Genomic DNA, 25,394 nt, shown 5'->3' with positions numbered 1-25,394 from the left:
AAAATAGGCTATTTCAAAATTGACTCAAAATAAGCTACACAATTGCATCGCTTATTCTGAGCTATGGGATGCAACCGTAGTGAGATAGACCCCAGCTCTGCCCCCAGCTCCTCTCCCAGCTCCCTGCCCCACCCACCGTCATGCTGACTCCCACACTACCATGGGGCTGTTTGCATTGGCTCTTCTCTCTGGATCCAGGTTTAAGCCATGGCAGGGGGCTGGGTATAGGGGAATCTGAGTGTGGGAGGGGGAGTGTGCGTTCTTCTGGCTCAGCTTTTCCCTTTCTTCTACCCCAGGAATTGCCCTGTTGGAAAGCAAACAGAGGCGATAAAGGAAGGGTGGTGTTGAGATGAGTTGGAGGGCTTTGTGAAGCAATAGAAAGCATGTTGGACTTTTAAGCTGTAGTGCTCAGTGTGAGCCAGGCCAGTCATTTAAAGGTTGTGGGTTAAAATCCCCCCAGAGTCACTTTAGCTGCTCTCTGATTTCCAGCCTGGATTTTACAGAACAGGCTGGACCTGCGCCTGTTGCATGATGGGAGTGACAGGGAGCTTGTGATCCCAAGACCTCTGTGTGAGACTCCCCTGGGGGGGGTCACAGCTCACAGGAGAGAGCCCCTTCTCTCCCCTGGCCACCCATAGAACTGCTGGTTCAGGAAAAGGCTGATTTGGGAGGAGTGTTGGAAAGAAGTTATTTTCCATGGCGGGGGCTCAGTGGCCCCTCCCTCTTCCTACCTGCTCTCCCAAAAGAGGCAGACCTGGCTCCCCTTTCTTTCCCCCCAGCAATTGCCAGGCTGCAAAGCAGAGAGTGAAGATATCAACACCCCCCATCCCCAATCCGTCAGGCTCTGTGGTGCAATGGAAAGCATGTTGGACTTCTAAGCTGCTATGGCTAATATGAGCCCTGCTAGACATTCAAAGGCTGTGGGTTCAAGTCCCACCAGAGTCACTTTAGCTGCTTTCTCTTTTTCAGGGCACCTTTTACAGAACAGGCAATCCTTAGGCTGACACAGGGGTGGGCGTGAGTGCAGACAGTTCCCAGCAGCAGGGCCGGCCCCTGTAGGGAACCGCGGTCGTGGGAGGAGGGCATTGCTGGCCCGCAGGGATGTGGGCAGGCTGGGGCTGCGGGAGCCAGGCACACAACACCTGATGGCAGCTGTAAGGGATGCCACACGCCCCTTACATCTGCCATCAGGCGCCCCCATTGGTTGGAGCTCTTGGCAGCTTCCCAGCTCGCCCATGCCTCCCTCTGGCCCTGCCCAGCAGACCCCAGTGAGGGTGGAGGGAAGGGCTGGTCCTTGGGGTGGTTCTGAAAGGCTGCAGGTGCTGTTAGACCATTTTGTCCCTCCCTGTCTCCTACTAGTGCTGAGCAACACTCAGGCTGTGTCTACACTGCACTGCTCTTCTGCACTGCTCTTCTGGAAAAAGCTACACAAATTTTGAAACCCCAATTTCTGTAGCTTTTCCAACATTTGGCCTGGGTGCAGTGGGCAAGTCACACAAGGGAAGCAGCAGGCAGAAACAGCCCAATGCACCAGCCTCCCAGGGCAGGCAAGGCCAAGCAGCTGCCTGGCCTGATTCCTCTCATTTCCCCAGGCTGGCACCAAGGGGCATTCTCAGTTCATGTCACTCCCCTCTGTCATATGGGATTTGAGGTCATCCCAGAAAGAGGCTGGTCAGTAGCAGCTGCACTTACCTGGGAGCAGCAATGGGAGACATAGCTCTTGTGTTTCTGTCTGGCTTTGAACCAGGGATCTTTTGGGTGTTAGGCAAATGTGATAACCACTACACCACAGAAGCACTCTATAATGATAGAGCTTGGCTGACTGTTCTGTTTCCAGCTCTATCTAACACCCTGCTCTGCAGGGGAGGGGATGCACCTTGTGAACACTCCACCTCTTGTTCTCAGGGAAGCCACTAACCCGAGCTGCCAGCTCCTCATTTCCTCACCAGCCCCTTGAGATTTGTAGCTCAAAGCTGGAGCTGCTGTGGCAGGAGGTGAAGCTACAGAAGCTGACGGGGGACAATCAGCAGGCGGAGGGTTATTTTTTCTCCTCCCTGGGCTGATGTGGCTAGAACTGAGGAGAAGAAAATCCTCTTCCCTTCTCCTCAGAAGATGGAAATTACAGTTGGGTCTCTCTCTGGTTCTACTAAAGCTGGACCAAGGAGCAGCCCTAGGTGGGCTGCAGCAGCTGGTGTCCCAGGCAAAATGCAGTATCAGCACCCCCCCCCCCCACACACACACACAGCCATCAATGAGGTGACATCATCATCAGGCACCCCATGATGTCAGCCTATAGCCACAGGCTGCCCCTGGCTGAACTCCATGACTAGACTTTTTCTTTCTAAAACCATGGTGAAAGCTGAAAGGCTTTTGGATTGTGAGTTAACAAAGGGCATGGTCCAGCATGGGGCTTAAACCCATGACCCTGAGATTAAAACTCTCATGCGCTACCAACTGAGCTAGCCAGGCTACATGGTGCATTGCTCTCCATTACAGGGCCAGCTCTCCTGTGACAGGCGAAGGGGCTGGTTTCAGGATTTCTTTAGTGCAGCAGCAAGGGGCAATGGAGGAAAGTCAACCCTCTTTTCAAGCCTTGTTCTCATGGCACCAAATGTGCTGCAGAGAAAGCCCTTGGCTGTGTCTAGACTGGCAAGTTTTTCCGCAAAATCATCTGCTTTTGCGGAAAAACTTGCCAGCCGCTTAAATTTCCGGTGAAGCACTGACGATCTCATGTAAGATTGTCAGTGCTTTTGTGGAAATACTATGCTGCTCCCGTTTGGGCAAAAGTCTTTTTCCGAAAAACTTTTGCGCAAACGGGCCAATGTAGACAGCAGAGATTTGTTTTCCTCAAAAAAGCCCCAATCGTGAAAATGGCGATCGGGGCTTTTTTGCGGAAAAGCGCATCTAGATTGGCACGGATGCTGAGGGAGGGAATGCTGGGCGGAGCACAGTCTAGATGTAGTCTAGACTCATGGGCGAAGGGACAGCGTTTCATGTAATAATGACGGGTGCAGAAAGCAAGAAGAATTTTTTTCTCCAACTCAAGATCCCGGATGACAGAATGAAACTGGTAAGTAGCCAAATTAAAAATAAACAAAAAAGAACCATTTTTGCGCCCAGTGGAACTCCTTGCCAGAGGATGTTATGAAGGTGAAATCTACAAGAAGGTCCAAAACAGAACTGGGTAACTTAATGCAGGAAAGATCAAACAAAGGCATTTCACCAGAATGGACAGGGCAGGTCCTGAGCTGGTGTATTCTAGAAGCTGAGAATGGGCGACAGGAGGGATCACTTGACAATTGTCTGTCCTGAGGATTCCCACTGGGCAATGGAATTGGCTGCTGTTGTGAGACAGGATCCTGGGCTAGTTGGGCAACTGGCATGGCCCCGTCTGGCTGTTCTGATGTTCTGTTTGGTTTCTGTTCTTGTCCCTTCTGGGCAATGGAAAATGGACCCATGTCCTGAAGGGGACAGAAAGTGGCCTGTGAAAGGCTAGTTTAGGTAAGGAAAGAGCCTTGCTTATGTGTCCCTGATGGTCTAGTGGTTAGGATTCAACACTTTCACTGCTGAGGCCTGGGTTCAATTCCCTGTCAGGGAAACCAGCCTCATCTCTATTAATGATATCTGCCAAGTTGTTGCCCTTTTCCATCACAGGGAGGGCCAGTGGGTTGAGGGAGGGGAGGGGCTGGGGTGCCAGAGACACTCCCAGCAGCCAAGCACATTTCTCAGGCAGCTCCTTCCCTGCGCAGGGGGCACAGGTCACACGCCTGGGTGAATAAGAGCTTGTGGGGACTGGCCGGGGCTTCAAGCAGGCAGCTCCCATTGGCCACACACAAGCTTGGAGCAGGGACCAGGCATGAAGCCTTTTCCTCTACAGCTGAGAGACACAAAGGGCCCAGCAGCCCCTTCTCTCAGCTGTGCGTGGGGGCAGGGCGAGCAGGGAATCTGCCTGAGGCTTCTTGCTGCCATGTTGGGTGGCTTCATGGGCTGGCCTGTATTGCCCAGGCCTGGCTTAGAGGGAGGGGCATGATGACATGCAGCCCGGCTGCCAAATATCCTGGACAGAGAATTACAGGCCATACAGGTCCCTATCATATCCCCAACATTTCTGCCCTTAATAGATGGACCTTTGGGGGCAGGCCCAGACGCTTCATCCTCTCACTCAACTCCTATCACACACTCGAGCAGGGCAGCCCCCAGGGGTAGTGCTGAGCCATGGGGTGCTGGGCAAGGGGCAGAGGCTGCAGGAGCTGAGAGTTTCCCTAGAGCTCAGGGACCCCTAATGAGGCACCAGGCCCCTGTCTCTCTCAGAAGGTGCAGAAAGGGATTGACTGGGGACTAGGAGAGTGGCTCAGGGGCTGTGCAGCTTGTTGCCTTGGCGAGGGGTGTGGCCAAAACTCAGGCCTCACTGCGAGTTGGATTTGAACCTGTGCAGGGAAACCCTATTGGATTTCTAGTCCAACACCTTAACCATTCAGCCATCACACCTGTGAGCATTGCCCCAGGGCCAGGGAAACTGGTAACTAATCCCAGTGCCCAGGCCTCACCTCACCTGCCCCACAGAATTCACACAGCAAACCTGGCTCCCGGCTACTTTCATAATAAAGTATTTTAAAACAGCGCCCGGACACGATTATGCAAATGTAGCGCGGGATATTTAAATCCCGGTTTCATTTACAATTTCGAATGTCTCCATTTGCATCCCTCTCCTGAAGGAGACTGCAAGTGTCGACATGTCCTGGGTGTTGCAACCTCCCAGCACTCACCTGATGTTCCCTCCCCGCTGCCTGAAGACGTTTGGGAGTCCTCCTGCATCCCCTGGCGCTGCAGGTCATCAGCGTTGTCATCCTGAAGCTGCGGCCGCTGCTTCCCAGGTGTCTCCATCCCAGACTCCACAACTCTCCCTGGAGACAGGGGCTCCCCACACCCCGGGATTCGGTCCAAATCCTCACAGTATGCACAGCGCTGCGGTGCTTCCCCAGAGCGGGACCTGCCCTCACGGGCCCTCACATACCCCTCCCGCAATTCGTTGACCTTGGGTCTGACTTGGTCTAGGATGCAGGAGTGGGGAGGTGGCCTTTCTCTGCAAGGCCATCAGCCATTGGGCCATATGTTAGATAATTTCATGGAGGTTAGGTCCATAAAAGCTATTAGCCAGGGGATAAAATGGTGTCCCTGGCCTCTGTTTGTCAGAGGCTGCAGACGGATGGCAGGAGACAAATCGCTAGATCATTGTCTTCAGTCCACCCTCTCTGGGGCACCTGGTGCTGGCCACTGTCAGCAGACAGGACACTGGGCTAGACGGACCTTTGATCTGACCCAGTACGGCCGTTCTGATGTTTTTATGTTTATAAATGTCTGCATTCATCCACCTGGACTGCCGGCCTGCAGAGACTCCCCCTCGGATCACAGCTCCAAGAGGGTCTTTATCTCTGGCCCAGACACTGACAGTGCCCAGTGTTTCTGTCCCTTGCTTGGTCCTGTGACCAGGGCTGGATTAAGGCCTGGGCTAGCTGGGCAGCCGCCCTTTATAGATGCCATCAGGCGCTGCGTGCCTGGCTCTTGGATTGCGGGCTGCAGTAGCTCCCAGCAGCCACCCTGCAGCGGCTGCCCGGGGCGGGGGCCACGTGAACCCCTGCAGCGCTGGCCAGCAGCGCCCTTCCCCCCAATGGCTGCGGGACCCTGCATGGCCAAGCTCAGTCTGTTCCGGGCGGCCTCGGGCTGCGCACCAGCGACGGTAGCCGGGCTGGGCCAGGCACGTGCATCCTGCTGCCACCAGCTCCGCCCATGCGCCCTCCTCCAACCCAGGGCGCAATTGAACTGTCAGCCCGGGGCACCGGAATGGCTCGGTCCGGCCCTGCCTGTGATGTGTCCCTGGAGGGGTCTCTGGGGGCTTGTGCCTGTGATAAGGCAGAAGTGCTCAATCTTAGGCAAAGGACCCAGAAACAACATTTTACAGCAACAAACACAAGGACGGCTCTTGGTCTTCATCCCCGGGCCACACAGAGTATCCAGAAGCCACTTCCCCGCCTCTCCCTTGGCTGCTCTAGAGCTTAGCCCAAAGTCTGATAAACTCTACTCTCCCACCCAACAACCTCTGGGACTCCTCTCCTGCCCAGCTCCTCACACCACGGAGAGCGCAGGGCAGCCACTACCCCAGCATCTCCACTCCTGATCTTTGTCTAATGGCCAAGAAGTTCTGCTTTACCCAAACCACACGGGCACCCTCTCACCCCCGGCTAACCTCATGGCAGACGTGGGTTTCCCTCACTAATTTTGCCATGTCTTTACAGGCAGGCATTGGTGGTATAGTGGTGAGCATAGCTGCCTTCCAAGCAGCTGAGAGCCCTGAGAGGCAGCAGTGACATCACAAGGGCCTTGTGCAGCACCTCAGCTCATTGGCCGGGAGGCAGTGACCTCACAGAGGGACCATGGCAACAGCCAGGTGGGACAGGCTGCAGGGCTGGGGCATCTCAGAGACCCCCATGGCCTGGCTGCCTGGAATCTCCTTTATGAGGTTTCCCCTGAGTCTCAGTCCTGGCTGAAACCTGGCTACAGAGAGAAGAGGCCAATGCAAACAGCCCTATGGCAGCGAGGGAGTCAGTACCTGGGTGGGTGGAGCAGGGAGCTGGGGGCAGAGCTCAGCTCTAACTCACTAGGGGTGCGTCCCATTGTTCAAAATAATCAATGCGCCTATTTTGAAATAGCTTATTTTGTAATTTGGGGCTGGCTACACAGCACTTACTTCGAAATAAATCACAAGTGGCCCTTTCCGAAAGAAGCCTTGGGCATCTGCAGGAACCTTGTGGGCTCTGGAACAATGTGCGTGGGGCAGGAGAGCTTTCATTTTGTCTCAGCAGGGGAATTAGCTCAAGTGGTAGAGCGCTCGCTTAGCATGCAAGCGGCAGTGGGTTTGATACCCATATTCTCCAACTGCAGCTCAGTTCTTATCCCTTACTTTAAGGGTGAGGGGCTCAGTGGCCCCCTTCCTCTTCCTACCTGCTCTCCCAAAAGAGACAGACTTGGCTCCCCCTTTCTTTCCCCCCAGCAATTGCCATGCTGCAAAGCAGAGAGTGGAGATTTCAGACTCAGCCAGCCAGCAGGCTCTGTGGTGCAATGGAAAGCATGTTGGACTTCTAAGCTGTAGTGGTTAACATGAGCCCAACAAGCCATTCAAAGGCTGTGGGTTCAAGTCCCACCAGAGTCACTTTAGCTGCTTTCTCATTTCCAGAGCACCTTTTACAGACCAGGCACCTTTTCTCCTCCCTGGGCTGATGTGGAGAAGACTTTTTCTTTCTAAAACCCTGGTGGAAGCTGAGTGAATTGCTTGTAGGCTGAGAATGTGAGTTAAAGAAGGGCATTGCCCAGCATAGGGCTTGAACCCATAACCCTAAAATTAAGGGTCGCACGCGCTACCAACTGAGCTAGCCAGGCTAGTGCAATAGCGTTCCTAATATGCCATCATAGGGTAGCAGGAACCGCGAGTTCTCAAGTGCCCAACTCTAGGCTCTTTCTTGCCCCTAATGGGGGGTTCTGGTCTGTGGGGAGGTTTGAGCACAAATCCCCCTCCTGACACACCCACGTCTTTCCCCACAAGGAACGGCTCCATTTCCATCTCTCCGGCGACAGGAGAAGGGGACGGTTTCACGATTTCTTTTACCGCTGCAGCATGGGGAGATGGAGGGAATTCAAACTCCTTTGCAAGCTTTGTTCTTCTGGCACCAAGTGTGACAGGAGGGTGACATGCCATGCTGGCCGCCAGCCACCGGGACCAAGCCTCTGAGAAGGAAAATGTATTTTGTTAAAAGGAACAATGTGAAGTGTGAATGCAACTGACTGAATGTGACCTTGCGTTGTGTGTGAGAGATAGTGAACCTACTAAAACCAGCCTGATCTAGCTTTTCTGCTGCCAGGATGAGACTAGCACCCATGTAACTAAGTTTATCTCTGCATATTGAGATAAAAGTAGCTTTAAGCATTAAGCCAATCGTAACGCTGTCACTAGCTTATGTGATGTCTATTCTATTTTGTGTGCAACCATGAATGTATATAAGGTTACCACGGACATTTGATTTTGGAAGTCTTCCTTTTGAAACTTCCCACAGTTCTTAATAAAAGTGTTTCTCTCCTTCCAACCCTGAGTCTGGATTTCCGTGACACCTCAAACCAGCTGGACTAGCCAGCCCACGTCACAGTGAGTCACTAGTGGCGTTGTCAGAGAAGAGCCATTGGCAGCTCCAGTCATCCCAGCAACTGCTCTAGGTGCCTTTCTGAAAGGGCCATTTGTAAGCTTGTTCTTGGCAGGCCGGCTAGCTCAGTTGGTTAGAGCGTGGTGCTAATAACGCCAAGGTCATGGGTTCAAGCCCCATGCTGGCCACTGAGATGTTTGCTGTGGTGATTGTCCTCACCCCTCCTTTAGCTGCCTGCTATGGACAGGGAAGCAGAGACACACAAGAGGCTGAGACCTTTGCAGGAAGCAGAGCAAAGAGCTCATAGGAGGAGGCTCCAGCCTGCACAGCCCCAGTGGCTAAAAGGGCCTTGGCCTGGGCTGCTTTCCCTAATAGCAGGGAAAACCCTTCTCTTCCCTCCATTGCCCCAGTGGGGTGACGTGATTCCCAAATTCCTGCTGCTGCAGTGGCTGGCCCAAGGCTCCCTGCAGGGGGCAGGTTCCTCCAGCCCAAGCCACAGAGGGAGGCTCCATATGTCCAGGAGGCCTGGGGCATGTGCCCGGCCCACAACACTTCTGCCAACCACCTGGTCACCTGCGTCAGCAGCCCTGTGTGGCTGGTTCTTGCGCAAGAAGCCGCCAGTGCAGACAGAGCCTTCGTGTGCAGAGCCGTTCCGCTGCTTATTGTCACGGGGGTTTCTTGTGTGTGAAGGAGCAGTGTGATAGTCCACGCTTAGCCTCATTGGCATATTGCTTGCTCAAGAACCCGTCAGTGTAAACGTGGCCCCTCTGCTTTCTGTCTAAGCTTAAAAATTTTTGTGCAAAGCAGGAAGATTCTAGAGCCTTCCTCGGCAAGTGAGTCTGAATTCTGCACCACGACCTCAGTGGGACCCGCTGGCGAAATACTGGTTTGCTGCAAATCCTTGGTAATGCCAGTGTTTGGCTTCCTTGGCTATGTCTGCACCGCACATTGTTGTGCAATAATATACGCAAATGAGGTGTGGGGAAGAATATTGCCACATCTCATTTGCATACCTAATGAGCCATCATTTTTGCAGCAGAGACTTTTGTGCAAGGAGCTGTCTACACTGTTCCGCCGCTTATTTTCAGGAATCCTCGTGCCAGTTGGCAGAAAAATCCAGTTCTGACCAGTCTCTGAGTGGCCGGTGCCTGAGGGGATCCAACATGGATCCCTAGGTCACAGGTCAAAAGCACCATTTAGTGGCCCCAGTTACTGACCTAAACACCATCATAATACGACGTCTACGTCTACACTGCAGCCTTCTTGTGTAAGAACTGTTTTGCGTAAGCGTTCTTGTGCAAAAGGTCTTCCACAAGAACACGTCCACACTGCCAAGTGCTTTGCACAAGAGATGTGCTTTTGTGCAAGAGCGTCCATGGCGGTGTGGTTGCTCTCTTGTGCAAGAAAACTCTGATGGGCATTTTAGCCATATGGGTTTATTGCACAAGAAATTCATGTTGCCTGTCTACACTACCCTCTTGTGGAAGAGCTCTTGTGCAAGAGGGCTTATTCCTCGTGGGGAGAGGAATAACTCTTCTGGAAGAAGCACTGTTTTCCAACGATGTAGTGCAAATTTACTTATGCAAGAACACTCGTGCTGTGCTCTGCACGTTTTTGTGCAAGAACATTGAGCAAAAACCCTGCCATGTAGCTGTAGCCTACAGGTTTGTATTCATTCAAAGAGTTCACATACAAAGGAAACGTCTCTATTAAATAGACACTCTTGCAGGGGGCACTTGGATTTGAACCAAGGACCATGTGATCTGCAGTCAAACACTCTGCCACTGAGCTACAGCATCATATGAAAAAAAAGTGTCTGCAGCCAGTATTGAGAAGTGGGTGGGGAACAGGAGGCTTTTGTAGAACACACATCTCAGCTGGGATGGACCCTCACTGACCCCAGATTGTGACTGGTCCTAACATGGAGTTTGTCCAGAAAGCGTCAGAACTGGGGCAGGACAGAGGTTCTGTCCACACAGAAAAGTTCTTTTGAAACAATGGCTGTTATGCCAAAATAACAAGGCAAGAGTCTACACAGCAATTCCGTTATTTTGAAGTAATTCTGAAATAACGGACGGCTAATTCCAACTTCTGAAGACCTCACTGTACGCAGAAAAATGCCTATTCTGAAATAGCTATTTCAAAATGAGGCACGTGTACATGCTCCACTTCTGCTATTTCAAAATATCCCCCCACCCCAGGGCCATTCTAAGTTATTCCTCCTGGGGCTCTAAATCAAGGTAACACGTCTACATTAGGGAAGCCTCCTCGGACTCATTTTGAGGTTTCCCTGCAGTGTAGACATGCTATTTTGAAATAACTGTTCCAGAAGAGCTTATTCCAAAATAAACGTGCCGTGTAGACGTAGCCAGAGAGTCCTGAGAGATGAAGCAGCCGGAGGGAAGCCAGGAGAGCAGAGGCCAGTCTGAGACCTGAGTGTCCCAGGTGTCTACCCCAGGCCTTCTGTCTAGGTCCCAGGTGTAAGGGGCAGCACTAATGACTCTGAATCCTCCAATCTGAGTTTAAATCTCAGTGGGACGGGCTGGGGTGGTTGCTGGGAGGTCCTTGTGCTCCAGGCTTTTTGTCTTCCTTGTCCTGAGGTTCACTAAGGTGGTTTTGCTTGTCTGAGGCCCATTAGAGCTTTGTGAGCAGACTTGTGCTCAGGTGCCTGATGCCATCACAGCGTCAGGGCAGTTCGCCCATCTGACCCCTGAGCTCAGCCCATGCTGGAGGCAGCCAGAGAGCGTGAGCAGAACGGGGGCGGGGGAGTTGTATACTTTGGGAAGGGTCCTGGCTCCCAGCCACATGCCTTGCAACAAAGACCAACGGTCCCTGCACAAAGTGCATTGTGGGAATGAGAATTGGGGCAGCAGGAAAGGGGCCGGCCCCTCAGCACCAGCGAGCAGGTGGGAGAAGATGGGAGTGAATCCTGCTACCTCTCACGTGCAAAGGGAGCACTAACCCACGTGCAACTCATCTCTAGTGCTCTGGCCTCCAGCAGCTTTGTGCCCCACTAGGGAGGGTTATTTCAGAGACCAGAGAGGAAGAGGGAGGGGTCTCTGGATGTGCGGAGCCCCCTGGCTCTGCCTGTGAAAAGAAAGAACAAGGGCTCAGCAGAAACTTCAATTCCACTTTCTGAGTCTTGACTTTTTCAATCTAAGGACTTTGAAGAAGAATTTCAAATATCTGCTCCAGTGGCGCAATGGGTCAGCGCACAGTACTTATAAGGCAGTACTTGTAGGAGACATGCTGAGGTTGTGAGTTCAAACCTCACCTGGAGCACTTGCTTTGAGTCCCTGCTGGGTTGTCCCCTTGCAGTGGTTCCCAAACTTTTCAGCATCACCCCCCTGATGGAGAATTTAATCCGAGGGTTCAGATGGGGGCCCAAAACCCCTACCAAATCAATTCCAGACACCCTTCTTCAGCAACCAGCTTTATTCAGGAATGCATTCCAGGGCAAAAACCTCCAGGATACTCAGGAGAAAAAAAGTTTTTGCAAAGTTTCTGCCACTGCCCAAACAAAAGGCAAGGTCTTTTGTACTTTCTTACATGGTAATTACCCCCCTTTGACTGACCACTTACAATTGCATATACAGGCCATGCCCCTTTGCACCAAATTCCCTCCAATCATCATTTGTCCCCTCACAGTCCTTTTGCAGGCCTTACAACAGGTTCAAACCAGTTTCACCTGTCCCCTCCTTTTGTATCCCTGTGTTCAAGCACGTCCCTCTTTACAAAGACCAGACTTTACCAGCAGGGGTCGTACTGACAACAGTTCAGTTTATCCTTCACCCCCCTTTTTGATTTGTGAAAAACCCTCATGCCCCTGCCCCGCAAATAGCAGAAAAACTTGTTGAGCAAAAAAGAAAAAAAAATGATGGGGGGAGGGCTGGGTCACCTCATGCCCACCTGGAATTTCTTCACACCCCCTCTCCTCCCCGCCTGGGCTGGCCCCATAGCCCAGGGCCTGGGAGTCTGGTCAGCAAGTGAGACTCGCCCGTCAGTCCAAGCTGCTTTCTCCCCGGCTGCCGTTCCTGCCTGTCCCGTGCCAGCGCCACACGCAGGCCAGTGAGGCAGGACGGGGGGTGTCCGTGGGGCCCTGCTCTCAGTCCGTCCCTCACAGGCCCTGTGGGCTGCTGGAGGGCTGAGCCCGTCGCCCAGGCCTGGCGCGGGGATGGAACATGGGGCACGTTTCCCCCTGTGAGCGTGTGTGGGGGCAGGAGGGAGCCACACGGGCCCGGCTGAAGGTTTTGTGCTGGGGCTGGAGGCTTGAGCCCGAGCTGTCGGCCTCAGCGGGACTTGCTCCTCCCCCCTCTCCTGCCTTGCTGCCTCCTTTGCCCAGCAGCGCTCAGGGGCAGCCGGGAGAGCCGGCACCAAGGGCAGAGGAGGCCGAGGCACAAGCCCCTCAGAGGGGACAGGCCTGAGGCCTCCGGCTTGCCCAGGCTCACGCCAAGGGGCTTTCTGTGGTGCCGGGCGGGGGAGGGAGGCCAGGCCCAGGCCGGTGGGAGAAGGGGCAGCGCCTGCCAGGGCAGCAAGGGGAGCTGCAGGGAGCGAGACGCGGCGTTTCTGTCTGGTTTCACTCAAGGGTCCTTCTGCGGGTGAAGCGCCTGTGACACCCCTGTGCTGCTGGGTTCTCCTGCCCCTCCCCTGGCACTCAGGGAAGGGCCAACCTAGGCAAAGCAGTGTGACAGACTGGGCTGTGTCTGGGCACAACTGAGGGCGTCCGCTCAGGGCGAATTGCTCAAATCCGGGGCTCCTTACAGCCCCCAGACTGGTGACCTCTCCACACAGGCCACAAACCAGTCCCACAGAGCGCTTCAGCTGCCTGCCTGAAGCCTCACCAGCAAAACCCCTCCGACACCCCAGCAATATCCGTGCCCCAGATGGCCCCGGGCCTATACACAGGTGGGGGGTCCTAGCACCCAATCCCACCTACCCTGAATAAGTTCTGTCCGGTTCCAAGAAACCAGCCACAGATCCCTGGTCAATTTACTCTCTGGATCTTACCCACAAATCACGCTGGGTCAATCCTTTAGCATCTAACAACTAAAGGTTTATTAACACAAGAAAGAAAAGCATGAGAGTAAGGTTGTTAAAGAATAGTACGTTACATGCACCGAATCTCCCAGTCCTCGATGCAGGCTCTAGCAGAGATGTTACAGCTACTGGTTTAAAAGTTCTTGTTGCACATCCTATCATCAGGATGGGTTCACAGGTCTTCCAGGCTCTTCGATCCCTGCACTGCTGCCTCTGGGATGAAGTGCTGAGCTGAGAACAAAATGGCATCGACCACATGGCCTCTTTATACCCCCTTCCTGGCCTCTTCTGGTCTCAGCCGGTCACCTGGTCCTCAGCCTCTCTCTGCTGGCATCTCTTGGGTCTCCGCCCTCCTGCTTTAGGTGTGTCCTTGGGCCATCAAGTGCCATTGTTCCACAGGGCTTCACTACTCAGCCTGTCCATAGCAATGCTTAACCACATTCAGAGAAATATTCAGCTTCCACACAGATTACAGATTCCTATCTACTCACACAGACATTATATACTCACATAAATAGCATACACAGGATCAGCAAACAACAAGCTCCCATTCAATACTCTACATGGCTCCATTTTATACCAATTTCTGGGGCCAACACCCCCACCTAGGGGTGCAGCAGTGATCTGGCTGCTTCCCTCCAATTCGGTAATGTGACAAGCAGCCTGCCCCAGGTACCGTCCATAGCTCAGCTGGCAGAGCAGAGGCCTGTAGCCGGGGATTGGCAAGTGTCCTTAGGTTGCTGATTCAACTCCAGCTGAAAGGAGAGATTCTTCTCCCTCCCACTGGCTGCAAGCCCGGCCTTAGGACCAGGCGGCTGCCTTCGGTCTGTCCCTTTGGGGCCTGGTGCTACAATTGACACAAAGGTTTTGGGCACCTGCTGCCAATCAAATGCCTTGGGCTGCGCAGGCCTTGAGTCATGGCAAGAGCTGGAGGGGAATGGGGAACGGCTGCACTTTGGAATGGGAAGGGGGTGTCTGGGACCATAAAGTAGAACAGTTTTAGAGATGCTTCCAAAGAAGGCACCATGGCTTAGTTGGCTAAAGTGCCTGCCTTGTAAGTAGGAGATCCTGGGTTCAACTCCCAGTGGTGCCTTGTTGTAAGGTCAATGAGTCCTTTCTTCCCACCATTCTTCAATATGTGTCTGGAGTTGGTTTTACCTTCAGTTGAGCTTGGTGGTGCTCTCACAGTGGGAGGAGGTTAGTAGCAAACAGCAGGAGGTGCCCTAGGGGTTTGGTTTAGTGAGGCTTAGCTAGACTTGCTAAATCAAGCTCTGGAAGATGGATTGCAGCAGCGATCTCCACCAGAGTGAAGACTAATGGTGCAATTAGTTAGATGCCAACACTAACAGCCTCACTGTGGGTAACTCACAGAGGCTACATCAACACTAGAAGTTTTCTCTGTAAAAAATATGTTAATGAGGGACTCAATTGCATGAGTCATGATCTCATTTGCATATTTTCTGCCAATGGGATTGTTGTGCAAAAACAATCTGTGTGAACATTTTTTTGCACAAATCCCCCTTTTTCCACAAGATTGTTATGCTCCCAAAAGAGAGGTGTCCTGATCTTGCAGAAAAAGGGGGTTTTGCACAAACAGAAAACTTCCATGCTGCTTGTTTTTGCACAACCCCAGCACAAAACCAGTTTGTCAGAAAATATGTAAATGAGATCATGACTCATGTAATTAAGACCCTCATTAGCAGGGCTCAGCAAATAATGGAATCTACTCGCCCATGGATGTAAGTAATTACATCCCGGAAGAGCTGGAGCAGAGCGATCTGCACATGCGCAGAATGATCTGCGCGTGCGCAGAGCGCAGAACCATGCGAAACCGCGTGGCTGGCGAGCAGAGCTCCCCGCTGCTTGGCAAGCCCTGCTCATTAGCACATCTTTTGCTGAGAAAACTCACAGTGTAGACACAACCGGAGACTCTGGTGCTGATCATGCAATAGAAGCACATTATGTTTAAACAGCTGCCATGTGAATGTACCTGAAAGTCACAAGGATCAATGATCTGTGTGAAAGGCAGGTGGCCAGTAATTAGAGCCCCATGTACGTTATGTGCACAAAGGAAGGTAGGAATGTGCACCGAGCAGTCTGATAATGGTGTTTAGTGAAAAGTAATAGGTGTAATGGCATTGCGCAAGAGGGTTTTTCTTGCACAAGAAGGGGCAGTGTAGACGCTCCTTCTGGTGCAAGAGCCTCTTCGGAAAAAAATGGTGGCTCATTAGCTATGCAAATGAGGCTCAGCAATATTCCACACTTAGCCTCATTTGCATATTACTCATGCAAGAAGCTGCAAGTGTAGACATAGCCCAGGTGTCCCTTCTGCTGGGACAGGCACGTTCTTCTCAGGGGTCTCAGAGTTTGGGTACCTTGTTGCCCTAAGAAGGGGTCTGACCAAAACATAGGCCTCCCTGTGAGCAGGATTTGATTTGTTATTTGACTTATTGGATTTCTAGTCCAACAGCTTAATCATTCAGCCACCACAGCTCTGAGTCCTAGCAGCTCAAGGAAAATGGTAAATAATCTCAGTGCCCAGGCCTGATGTCACCTGACACAGAATTCACACAGCAAACCATTTCAACGGTCATAAAGAGGGTCCTGGTTGCTCTGGTCTGAGGCTGGCTTAGAGGTGAGTTCTGCTTCCAGGTCTTCTCTCCTCCTTCTTGGTCTTCTTCCTTCCTTTCCCTTTTCCTCCTTCTTCCTCTTCTTGTTTCCCCTTTTCCTTCTTCTCCCTGGTCTCCTTCTTGGACCCCAGTTTATAGAGTGAAAATTGAGTCCTGCTTAACCAATTATTTTAGTTTAATTTTACTAACCAAAGATAACATACTATTATGATTTACCTAACCAATCATATCCCACCACCTTTGTTGATTTTCCTCCAGCAAAATTAATGATACACCAGACAGAAACAGTTACAATCCAGGCAGTGATCACACAGACAAACAATAGGAAAGTGAGGATGATAATCAAAGAATGCCAATTGCACAAACACAACTATTGCTAAGCAGTCTTTTCCCAGACAAATGCTGTTCACTAAGTTTTCTCCACCCACCTTGAGGTCTGTTTCTTACTTGGTGACAGTGGGTGTCATTAGGATCCAAGCCCCTTCTCACAGACTAGTGTGACCCTATTGAAATGCCATTCAGATGGAATGTGAGCCCAGGCTCTATAGTTAATTGCTGTCACTCTTCAGTCTGGCTGCAGAAGGCTTTAGTTTAGATCTGCCAAATAGCTAGAGGCCTTCCCATGGAGCCATATTGTTACAGAACCTTTCCAAGCATGAGATACGAGAAGCCACAAGCACAGTCAACACAACTGCAAAGGGACTCAAACCCTGAGTCTTCTGACCCAAAGTCAGACGCCTTATCTTTTAGGCCACACAGTCTTGGCCTCTTTAGGACTGGACATTTTGAGGTGTGTAAGAAGGAAGCAGTCTAGCTAGGCCCCCCTCCTTTGTTCTGCCAAAGCTGGTTGGGTGGGGCTGGTTATGGGGAGGCAGAGTCCTGTGCATGTCTCATGGTATCCCAGAGATGCTCCTTGCAGCCCTGGAGAAGGGGGCTCTGGGTGGAAGGAAAAAAAGCAAAGCTGGTCCCAGTGGGCATGAGCTGAGGCTCCAGTTCAGCCTAATTGAGTCACTGCTAGTTCACTTAGGTCCCATGGTGTAAGGGGCAGCACTCAGGACCCTGAGTCCTGTGATCTGAGTTGAAATCTCAGTGGGACTTGCTGGGGTTGGGCTGGTTGCTGCAAAACCCTCCTGCTTTATGAGCTTTGGGTTCCTTATCTACAGGCTCCTCAGAGAGAGTGCTGGGTGTCTGGAGCTCAGTCTGATGCTATGGTCTACCTGGCTGAGATGGGCTGGGCCCTAAAACTTAACCTGCCTGGAGCTTGCTGCTTACCCTTGTGGTCCCCAGGAGCTGCCAGGCTCTGACTCTTGCCCCCTGGCACTAACAGGTGCCCCCGTCTAAAAACTCTTCTAAATTGGTCTTTCTTGTCTCTCTCAAGGCATTTTTCTCCTCCGCAGCGCACAAGAGAGATGCTGGTGCCAGTGGTCCTGCAAGGCAAGATGAGCTTTGCCTGCCCCCCTCAGCCTGACTCGCTATTTGTCCCCATTCCTGCCTCTCTTCACAGGCTGACCCACTGGTTGAAAGGGGCTGCGGCTGCTATGGACAGGGAAGGAGAAAGAAGCCCTGGGAGGTGAAGCAGCGGGAGGGAAGCAAGGAGCAGAGTGTCAGCTGCCAGCCGAGAGTCACAGGTGCCCTCTGCCTCCTGGGACCGCCCCTCCCTGAGCCGCCAGCCCCCTGTCTCTCACCGTGCGCCCCTTGGGGAGTCCACACTCTCTCCCATTGCCTGGCGGTGACAGAAGCGATGGAGACAGGCCCCAGGGAGCAGAGTTGCCCCCCTGGGAAAGTGCCTGCTACACAGGGGAGAGGCAGCGGCTTCCTCCACATGGTCTCCAGCCGGCCCCCTGGGGGTGGGGCCTTGGCTGCTTCCTTGCTGGCCTAACAAGAGAGCTCTTTGCCCCACCTCCATGAACCTCCTCACAAAGCTGATTGGCTGGCTGAGAATGCCACTCAAGGGCACAATCACTCAGCTCCCTGGGATGCCCTGAGTGATGGAGCTGACTGACGGGAGGTGTCGGTGGAGCAGGTCAGAAGCCCAGCCCCGTCTCCTGTCACTGGAGAGATGGCCCTGTGCTGGGATATGAGAGTATCCCAGTGATGCTCCTCACAGCCCAGGAGAAGAAGGGGGCTCTGGGTGGAAAGACACCAAGTAAAGCAGGTCCCAGTGGGCATGAACTGGGCACCAGTTTGGCCCAGTTGATTGAGGGGTGGTTGGTGTCATGGGCAGCGCTCAGGACTCAGAACCCTGGAATCTGAGGCCCCTTTCCTGCCTCCCTTTCCAGGCTGACCCAGTGGCCGAAAGGGGCTGCGGCTGCTGCTGGCAGGGAAGAAGCTGGGAGGCAAGGTGCTGGCAGCAAGAGATTCCGGCTGCCTCTTTGCCCTGGGTCTGCCGGCCACCAGCCACCTTGACCAACCCTCAAACCAGCTGGACTAGCCAGCCCACGTCACAGTGAGTCGCTAGTGGCCCTGTCAGAGAAGAGCCATTGGCAGCTGCAGAGACGTCCCTGCAGCTGCCTGAGACGCCTTTCTTGAAAGGGCCACTGGTGAACTGCACTTTTATAGGCCGGCTAGCTCAGTTGGTTAGAGCGTGGTGCTAATAACGCCAAGGTCATGGGTTCAAGCCCCATGCTGGCCACTGGGGTGTTTGGTTTGGTAACTTCTCTTCCTTTAGCTGCCTGCTATGGACAGGGAAGCAGAAAAAAGCAAAAATGTGAGCTTTGCAGGAAGCAGGGCAGAGATCTGGTAGGGGGAGGCTCCACCCTGCACAGACCCAGTGGCTAAAAGGGCCTTGGCCTGGCTTCCTGTCCCCAAAAGCAGGGGACCTGATGCCCAAATTCCTGCTGCTGCAGTGGCTACCTCAAGGCACCAGCTGGGGGGCAGGCTCTGGAGCCCAAGCCACATGGGGAGACTCAATATGACTGGGAGGCCTGGAGCGTGTGAGCCCTGCACAGAGGCTGCTGCTGGTGGCCTGCTTCAGTGGCCCAGCAGCTCAAGTTCCCCTGAACCAGCTTCTCCCCCTGGAGCCCCCTCCCAGCGCTGCTGAGGCCCCTGACATGAGGCAGTGGGGCCACCAGAGGAAGGTGCCAGCCTTAGCCCTTCCTCCCAGCCTCCTCCCCCTCCCAGGGTCTTTCCCCAGCCCCTCCCCAGTTCTACATTCCCCATGTAAGCGGGGGAATGGTCCCGCTATTGTGGGGAACTTTCCTGGCTTCTATACACCCCGGTGAAATGAACCAGCGAAAGGATCTGAGTCCCCGCTCCCACTTCCTTTACCCCACGGCTCCCTGATCCTGAGGGCTCCCCCTCCACTCTCCTGAGTAGCAGAGCCCTCGAAACCCCAACAAGGCTGGGCCCAGGTTTCCTGGGGCTTAATCCCTGACCTTGTAGTCACTAGGGGCAGGAGTTAGGGTGTCCCCACTCCGAGGTGCTCTCTTTACACTGCAGGCCTTCTTGGCCCAGTGACCACTTCATAAGGTTCAAAGCAAATACAATTTATTAAACATCAACTGATTAAAGAGAATAGAATAAGAAACAATGAGACTGGTTAAATGAGAACACACAGCCCTGCTCTGTAGCACAGGGACATCAACACAGCAGTCTGCAGAGTGTAAGGACAGTTCACAGTCTCTTCCTTAGAAGCCCTGGATGTGCTGCAAGGGACTGCAGGCTGGACACGCTAGCTCTGGTAGTGACCACACAGTCTCAAGCTCGAAGTGGCCAGACCCCTCTCCCAGTCCAGAGCCTTTCCCCGCACTTTGCTGGTCCCAGGTGCTCACCACATCCAGCTGCAGGCTGTGCTGCTTGGCCAGTTCCAGCTCCTTGTGTTGCTTCTCTGTTCCTTTTGGCTCTGAGCACTGCCAGTCTGCTGCTCAACACAGGCTCTGCACTCCCTGTGCTGTGTATGCCTGGCTCTGCTGCTGCAAAAACTGCCCCTCAGCACAGCTTGCACTCCTCTTAGCAGTGTCTCAGCTCTCTGTTCCTTTTGCAGGACTCCTTCATACAGCTTGCACTGCTCTTTTTAGCTCTCTGTCTTTGCAGGACCTCTTCTGCACACCGCTTGTTTGTTCAGAGAGAGAGAACAATCCCCACTTACAACCTGTCAGTCAGGCTGAGCGGGAGTGTTGGCTGCTTTCCATTGTCTCTGGGGTCTGTCAGTCTCATGAACCCTTCCCCTTCTGAAGCTGGTAAACCAAAAAACTCCCACAGAGTTTTAGTAAGGGGTAACAGTCCCCTTACACCCACATAAAAACCAGAGAGTTTGTTCTTTCAAGGGAAAAGTCCTGATTGTGTTACCGGGGGGGGGGGGGGGGGGGGGGGGGAGTGGGAAAGGGGGTGTGTTGGAGGGGAGACACAGAGGGCAAAAAATGAGGAGTAAAGTTAGTTGGAACCAAAGGGCTGGGTTTGCACTACTGCAGAAAAAAGGACTCTGCCCCTGGAGCTGCCCTGTCCTCTCCAGAGCCCTTAGGCTGGCACCGGGGAGGCCTGAGCCCAGGCAGTGCCCAGCCAAGGGGGAGGGAAGGGCTGGGGGATGTTCTGAAAGGCTGCTGGCAGCATTAGACCCTTTTTTTAGCAGTGAGGGAGAGGTGGGAAAGGGGCCCTGAGTTAACCTCTTGGGTCACAGCTGCTGTAACATGTGGCAAGAAAGTTGACTAAGGCCATGAAAGTTGACTATGGAGTTGTTTGGTAAAAGTTGCGAGGTGCCTCCCTGACTGGGAATTGAACCCAGGCCACAACAGTGAAAGTGCTGGATCCTAACCACTAGACCTTCAGAGACACATAAAGCAACTTTCCTTGCTCACCTACACTAGCCTTTCACAGGCCATTTAATGTCCACTTCAGGATGCGGGGAGGGTCCATTCTCCCTTGCCCAGAGGGGACAAGAACAGCCAAATAGAACATCAAAGCAGCCAGACTGGGCCATGCCAGTTTGCCAAACCAAATAACTAGCCCCCCCGCTCTGGAGTCTCTGCCTCTCATGGGCCTTCTTATCCTCAGGCTCCTCTTTGTCTCCAGACAGACCCTGCTCTGCTCCAGCCACCTCCCTCCGGCTGTCACTTCTAGAGCAAAATGCATCCCTTCATTCTGACTTTGCACACCTGGGATTTTAGCACTCAGAGCTGCACCTGACACCAGCATTGGCTAGTGAGGGGTCTGAACAGCTCCTGCAGAGAGGGAGAGAGAGAGACAGCCACTGTGGAGCATCCTTGCCAACTGTCTCAGAAAGCAGAGGAATGTAAATTCTTTGTCAGGTGGGACAGTGCCAGAGACAGAAATTCACCTTCTAACTGTCCCTTCTTCAACTTTAGCTCCTGATTAAGCCCCTTTGAAGAAGCCAGATACACAGGAAGGGCTGATCACACCCCTCTGAAAATCAGCTTTCCATGGGTATCTGTAGCTGGCTCCAAGTCATGGGACTTGAAATCTCATCTAGCTCCTGAAACCAGGGAAGTGTCTCTCACCACTGCAGCCTCCTGAGGCTCTATGTCCCTGTCTGTACAGCAGGGACAGCAACACTCACAGCCCCACAGGAGGGCCCCTGGCCTAGCAATGTGGCCCCCTGAGCAGCCTCTGATGTTCCCTGTGTGAGCCCCAGAACCAGCCCTGAGTGACGGAGGCAGAGGGGGGAGCAGCTCACACATGCCAAGGGGCTGGCCAGGGGCAGGACATGAGCCTGCAAGGCAGCAGTGACATCACAAGAAACTTTTGCAGAACCTCAGCTCATTGGCTGGGAGGCAGTGACCTCATAGAGGGACCATGGCAACAGCCAAGTGGGACAGGCTGCAGGGCTGGGGCATCTCAGAGACCCCCATGGCCTGGCTGCCTGGAATCTCCTTTGTGAGGTTTCCCCTTGAGGGCAGAAGGGATTGAGGGTCCCAGCTGGGAGTGTCTCTGTGGAGATTTCCCCTGTGGGGCAGGCAGGGTTGCAGGAGAGGCTGGCACTGAACCTCTGAGAGAGGCAAGAGAAAGGGCTGCAAACACCCGATGAGGATGGGATTTGAACCCATGCGTGCAGAGCACAATGGATTAGCAGTCCATCGCCTTAACCACTCGGCCACCTCATCTGAGCTGTTACAATTTGCTTTAAATCACCTGAAGTCAGCACTTCAGGGAACCTTTCTGCCACTTGCTGACTGGCCAAGGACACCCAGGGCGGGAAGGTTTTGGCTTTTCACAATGTTCCCTGGGCTGTTGTACAAAGCTCAGTGCTGGTAACAAACCCAAACACCCCTGGCTACATCTACCCTGCATACTTCTTGCTCAAGAACTGTTTTGTGCAAAAGGTCTTGCCCAACAGTGTGTCCACACTGCCATGTGCTGTTGCACAAGAGAAGTGCTTTTCTCTAAAAGCAGCCATGGCAGTGTGGACGCTCTCCTGTGCAGGAAAACTCTGATGGGCATTTTAGATATTCGGCTTTCTTGAGCAAGAAACCCCTGTTGCTGGTCCACACTGCCTCCTTGTGGACGAGTTCTTGCACAAGAGGGCTTATTCCTCATGGGGAGAGCAATAACTTCTGTGCAAGAAGCCCTGTTGTCTGATGCTGCACTATACATTTACTTGCGCCAAAATGTGCCTTCAGTGTAGACGCTCTGCAAGTTTTTACACAAGAGCAGTTGCTCTAGCACAAAAAGCCTGCAGTGTAGACGTAGCCCTGCAGTGTAGACACAGTCTGAGAGACACGAGGAAAGGAAGTGGCCAGAGCCTCCCCCCAGCAGGCTGGCCCTCAACAGGACGGGCACGTCTACACAGCACCCTCACCTCGAAGAAAGCTGTGCAGTGTGAGCGGCTGCCCGGGACCCCAGGGGAAGGTCTGTGGGGAGTTTCCAAGGCAACAACAGCTACAAAGTTTCATAATCTACACTCACGTGACTGTGATTTATTCCTCCACTGGCAAGTGTCTCTGAAGGGATGAGAAATGCAGGGCCCAGGCGCAGGGAGCCGGGTCACAGTCCTGGCTGAAGCCTGGCGACAGAGAGAAGAGGCCAATGCAAACAGCCCCATGGCAGCGAGGGAGTCAGTAGGTGGGTGGGTTGAGCAGGGAGCTGGGGGCAGAGTTCAGCTCTAACTCACTAGGGGTGCATCCCATAGCTCAAAATTATCAATGCGCCTATTTTGAAATAGCTTATTTTGTAATTTGGGGCTGGCTATACAGCACTTCGAAATAAATCCGCATGCAGGGACGTCGGAATAGCGAGCCTGTTATAGCTTGAAATAAGGGGCTTGCTCTTAAGACGCGTCAGTGTGATATGAGCACCACGTCCTAAACCTCCGAGCTAGCCGGCCCACAGGTGTGAGTCTCACAAGTAGCACTCGCAGGGATGTTGTGGGTTCTGGAACAAGGTGGGTGAGGCAGCAAAGCCTTTTGCCAGCAGGGGAATTAGCTCAAGTGGTAGAGCGCTCGCTTAGCATGCGAGAGACAGTGGGATCGATGCCCATATTCTCCAATTACAGCTCTATCCTTTAATTTCAGTGGCCCCCTCCCTCTTCCTACCTCCTCTCCCAAAAGAGACAGACCCCCCAGCAATTGCCATGCTGCAAAGCAGAGAGTGGAGATATCCAACTCACCAGCCCATCAGGCTCTGAGGTGCAATGGAAAGCGTGTTGGACTTCGAAGCTGTAGTGGTTAATGTGAGTCCAGCTAGACATTCAAAGGTTGTGGGTTCAAGTCCCACCAGAGTCACTTTAGCTGCTTCCTAATTTCCAGGATGCAGCTTTTACAGACCAGTCAGTCCTTAGGCTGACACTGGGGTGGGCTGGCATCCAGGCAATTCCAAGCAGACCCCAGTAAGGGTGGAGGGAAGGGCTTGTCCTTGGGGTTAGGGCTGGGGGTTGTTCTGAAAGGACCATTTTGTCCCTCCCTGTCTCCTACTAGTGCTGAGCAACACTCAGGCTGTGACACGGCTGCCAAACACCCTGGACAGTTAATAATGAGCCAGACGGGTTTGTTGGCAGCTCAGTGTGCGGAGCCTTAGATGAAACATTTAAAGGTCCCTGGCTCAATCCCAGGCTTTGCCATGTCTCTGGGTGCAGCAGGGCCCTCTCTGGTCCCCTGGCCATGCTCGTGCCCTGTGACATCCCCTCATCCATCCTTGCAGCAGCCCATCTTTGCTTCTAAACCTCCCTCAGAGTGGCTGCTTCTGCTTCCTTGGCTAAAGTCCCTCCCCCTGTGCGTGTGGCTGGCAGGGATTGCTAGAGGGATCCATTTACATGTAGCTTCACTGAAACCCCCCTCATTGGCCTGCGCCCAGGTCAGTCCATGTGTGTTAAAGGGCCTCAGGGAGCACAGAGCAGAGGGATCCCCTCGACACAAACACACAGTCCCAGCCCCAAGCCTCTCCCAGATCCCAGATCCTGTGCCCTGACTTCTCTACCCTCCCACATCCTCACCCCTGCCCTGAGCCCCCCCCACTCTCACACACTCCCCAAATCCCTGCCTTGAGCCTCCCACACTCCACATTTTAATTTCTTACAGGTACTGTCCTATCACAACCCCTCCCCCCACTTCCTGCCTTGAGCCTCCCTCTTGCCCAGCCCAAGGGGTGGTGCCCAATAGAACAGCCCCTGTAAGAAATGTGTCACTTTCACCCCTGGGAGCAGCTCAGCCATGCAAAGGGGCTGCCTGGGGCAGGACATTAGCCCTGGAGGGCAGGGGTGGGTGTGGCAGTGACATCACAAGGGCCTTTTGCAGCCCCTCAGCTTATTGGCTAAAGGAGATTGGGAGGTGGTGACCTCACAGAGAGTCCATAACAATGGCCAGGTGGGACAGGCTGCAGGGCAGGGGCCATCTCAGAGCCCCTCTCCCCCCATGGCTTTGCTGCAGGGAGTCTCCTTGAGATCTGCCCTTGAGGCCTTTTCGGAGCCTTCTCCTTTCCCACGACTAACTGACCTAGATGACAGACGTCGCTGTGGAGAAGGGAAGAGCCTCCAAGAAGGCCTCTGTAAATGCAGCAGGGGAATTAGCTCAAGTGGGAGAGCGCTTGCTTAGCATGCGAGAGGCAGTGGGATTGATGCCCACATTTTCCACTCAGGAGGGCAGCTTCCAATTTTTCTTTTCACTAGCAGAGCCAGCCATGGGGCTAAGTGGCTCCCTAACTCGCCCCAGCCCCCACTTCCTACTTGCTGTCCCCAAAACCAGCCATGTTGGTGCAGAGAGCTGCTGGACACCAGCCCTCCTGGGCCAGACAGGAGCACTGGAGACAGGTTGCAGGTGGGGCAGAATTAGCTCCATTGGAAAAGTGTTGCCTTTGCGCATGAGAGGTAGCAGGATTCACTCCCATCTTCTCACACTTACTCGCTGGTGCTGAGGGGCCGGCCCCTTTCCTGCTGCCCCAACTCTTATTCCCACAATGCACTTTGTGCAGGGGCCGCTGGTCTTTCTGCCAAGGTGCGTGGCTGGGAGCCAGGACTCAGGACCCTTCCTAAAATATACAAATCCCCTGCCCGCCTCAGGGTCCAGGTGGGTGACTTGCCTTGCATATGTGACAGCATGAGACCCCTCCCACCCGCCTGCTCAGTGCTGAGACGAAGCCCAAGGGTAGCACCTGG

At 53.4% G+C, this 25,394-nt stretch overlaps 1 protein-coding gene and 8 non-coding genes across 9 annotated transcripts in view; 8 read left to right on the top strand and 1 right to left on the bottom strand.

Annotated features, from left to right (window-relative positions):
• LOC142824458 (uncharacterized) overlaps nt 1-25,394 on the top strand; it is a 376,972-nt gene that overhangs the window by 294,203 nt on the left and 57,375 nt on the right.
• Nucleotides 841-945, top strand: TRNAR-UCU (transfer RNA arginine (anticodon UCU)). The gene is made up of 2 exons: nt 841-877; nt 910-945. It is a non-coding gene; the product is annotated as a tRNA-Arg (tRNA).
• Nucleotides 3,527-3,598, top strand: TRNAE-UUC (transfer RNA glutamic acid (anticodon UUC)). Its single transcript has one exon. It is a non-coding gene; the product is annotated as a tRNA-Glu (tRNA).
• TRNAR-UCU (transfer RNA arginine (anticodon UCU)) lies at nt 7,103-7,207 on the top strand. The gene is made up of 2 exons: nt 7,103-7,139; nt 7,172-7,207. It is a non-coding gene; the product is annotated as a tRNA-Arg (tRNA).
• On the top strand, nt 8,304-8,377 carry TRNAI-AAU (transfer RNA isoleucine (anticodon AAU)). Its single transcript has one exon. It is a non-coding gene; the product is annotated as a tRNA-Ile (tRNA).
• TRNAI-UAU (transfer RNA isoleucine (anticodon UAU)) lies at nt 11,378-11,471 on the top strand. Its single transcript has 2 exons — nt 11,378-11,415; nt 11,436-11,471. It is a non-coding gene; the product is annotated as a tRNA-Ile (tRNA).
• On the top strand, nt 14,246-14,319 carry TRNAT-UGU (transfer RNA threonine (anticodon UGU)). Its single transcript has one exon. It is a non-coding gene; the product is annotated as a tRNA-Thr (tRNA).
• Nucleotides 18,415-18,488, top strand: TRNAI-AAU (transfer RNA isoleucine (anticodon AAU)). Its single transcript has one exon. It is a non-coding gene; the product is annotated as a tRNA-Ile (tRNA).
• Nucleotides 21,831-21,912, bottom strand: TRNAS-GCU (transfer RNA serine (anticodon GCU)). The gene has a single exon. It is a non-coding gene; the product is annotated as a tRNA-Ser (tRNA).

The sequence above is a fragment of the Pelodiscus sinensis genome, chromosome 25 (genome assembly GCF_052426305.1).
Source record: "Pelodiscus sinensis isolate ZL-2025 chromosome 25, ASM5242630v1, whole genome shotgun sequence".
NCBI classification, from domain to species: domain Eukaryota; kingdom Metazoa; phylum Chordata; order Testudines; family Trionychidae; genus Pelodiscus; species Pelodiscus sinensis.
Note: the sequence above shows the minus strand (reverse complement) of the source record. Positions and strands in the feature narration are given on the sequence as shown.